Source organism: Anomaloglossus baeobatrachus, unplaced genomic scaffold (assembly GCF_048569485.1).
Source record: "Anomaloglossus baeobatrachus isolate aAnoBae1 unplaced genomic scaffold, aAnoBae1.hap1 Scaffold_700, whole genome shotgun sequence".
In the NCBI taxonomy this organism is placed as follows: Eukaryota; Metazoa; Chordata; class Amphibia; order Anura; family Aromobatidae; genus Anomaloglossus; species Anomaloglossus baeobatrachus.
The window spans coordinates 107,501-110,000 of record NW_027445075.1 but is presented as its reverse complement, the minus strand read 5'-3'; positions in this window follow the sequence as shown (position 1 = coordinate 110,000).

Sequence of the window (2,500 nt, the reverse complement as noted above, 5' to 3'; positions counted from 1 at the left end):
TGTCGGGGCCCTCGGGAGCCCGAGCGGGGCTCCAGACGATCTCTCCCAATGTTCCCCGGCAGTTGGGAGAAATCGGTCAAAAAAAAAAATTCCGTCAGACTTCCATCATCCGGGGGGGTGTCGGGGCCCTCGGGAGCCCGAGCGGGGCTCCAGACAATCTCTCCCAATGTTCCCCGGCAGTTGGGAGAAATCGGTCAAAAAAAAAAATTCCGTCAGACTTCCATCATCCGGGGGGGTGTCGGGGCCCTCGGGAGCCCGAGCGGGGCTCCAGACGATCTCTCCCAATGTTCCCCGGCAGTTGGGAGAAATCGGTCAAAAAAAAAAATTCCGTCAGACTTCCATCATCCGGGGGGGTGTCGGGGCCCTCGGGAGCCCGAGCGGGGCTCCAGACAATCTCTCCCAATGTTCCCCGGCAGTTGGGAGAAATCGGTCAAAAAAAAAAATTCCGTCAGACTTCCATCATCCGGGAGGGGCGTCGGGCAGCCTCGCAAGCCGAAAAGGGCTCCAGAGAATCACGCCGGAGAGTCCTTGGGACTTAGAAAATTTTTCAGACCGTTCAGACTTCCACGGTTGACGCCTCTTAACTCGAATCCGACGGGCAGTTCCACGCGTTTCGGCAGGTCCTCGGTTGCAGTACCCCAAAGCGGCCAGAGGGGGAGCCAAAGGAGCAAAAAAATCCGTAGAACCGGGATGGGGTCGAATTTGCCTGCCGCGTCCGCCCGGCAGTTCCAGGGGGGCGGGTAGTTGGCGGGACCGACCCGGCTTACGCGGGGGGGGCTCCCAACCGCCCAAAGACACTTCATCCCACGCCTCCGGGAGATATATGTGAGAGAAGAGCGCCTCTCCAGACTTCGAACGCTCCCCTCGACGAACCGGTACTCCGAGCGATGCGCGAACTGCGGCTCGGGGACCCCTTCCGGTTGCGGGTACGCGCTCTGGCCTCTCCCGCAGCTCCCGGTGGGGAGTTTGCCAGGCGCGGGGCCCGGAGTCAGAGCGCCCCCACGACGTACGCAGCCATCCGGCGGGCCCTGGGATGAAGGTTCCGGTCCGAAAGACCCCCTTCCCTTCTGGCCCAGCGTCGTCCTCTTCCGATCGATTTGGCGAAGCGCTCCCGGGCGGGGAGGTGGCGCCGCACGCTCGGCCCGGGCTCTGGAGCCCGCGCCGGTCACAGGTGAGCGGCCCCTTCCTCCCCCACACCCGGGGTTTCACCCTCCTTACGGTGGCGCGAGCGCGCCGGCCGCCCCCGCCCTCCCGAGGAGGCGGGCGGCCTCGCGGTGGCGAGTTTGAAACGACCCGAGCGTCGAAAAGCGGTCCGACGACCCGCACGGGCGAACGGCGGGGACCTACCCCGCGACTTCCCGGCCGTCTACCGGCGGGGGGGGGTCGCGCGAGGGGGCCCGTCGTCCGAATCGCTCCCCGTGCCGGGAAGCACAAAGATCTTCTCCGAGGGCGGCCTTTTTTCTCACGAGAGCTTCCCAGCGGGAAAGCGGCCGCGGCGGTTGGCGTTTCCACTCCGCCGCCGGGCTATCCCTTTTTTTCTTACCCCCGGTCTGTCCCGAGCCCCTACCCCCTACGGGGAGGAGACGACGGAGGCGCGGAGGGTGCGGCGCGGGTCCCTCGCGAGCGAAGGGTGTGTGGGGGCGTCCCCACCGGGGCCCGCGTACGCCTTCCGCGCTTCCCGACCGTCCTCCCCGAGGCGGCTCGGAGAAGGGGGAGAAGCGCGAGAGTAGAGAACGAGAAGGGAACCGAGGGTCCCGACGGAGAACCCGGCCGAAAAGGGAGCGAGGGCGAGAAACCCAGGGCGGAGGTAAAAAGAAAGGGGGCCCCCCACGCGCTCAGCTTCCCCCCTTCCCCGTCCCGTCGGCAGCTGGGACCGCCGCTGCAAAAGCCACGGGAGGCGAAAAGAAAAGCAGACAAAAAGTCCGTAGAGGTACGGGCGCGAGAGCGGGCGGAGGACTAAGCCGGTAGGGCGACGCCGACACGGCCAGGCCGAAGCATCCGGGGAGACTTCCGAGTCTCTCCCCGGTCGCGCCGGAGCCGCGGTGGACCCCGAAAGCCAGCCCCCTCTCCCGTCGACCCCGCGCCCATCCGCCGGTCGGGTCGAGGACCCCCGCGGCGGAGGCGGGACTAAGCCGGACGGAGGAGCCGCACCAGGCTCGCCCACCGCCTCGGACGCCCCCCAACCCCCGGCGGCCCCCTCCGTGGGATCGCCCGGGAGCGGCGGGTCTCTCGGCGGGCGGGCGCGGCCCGTGGCGACCCCGGCGGCCAGTCTCCTCGCTTCCGCGTCTCGCCGGGGTGGCTTCCGGACGCCCTTCCGCTCCGGGCCTGCCTGTGGACCGACGACCCCCCGCGCGCGCGGAGGTGGGACTAAGCCAGACGGAGGAGCCGCACCAGGCCCCCATCGCCTCGGCCCCGTCCCGTTCCCCAAGCGGCTCCCCCTCGGGGGGGGGGGTCGCCCAGGGAGCGGCGGGCTCTTGGCGGGGTGCTGCCCGTGGCGTCC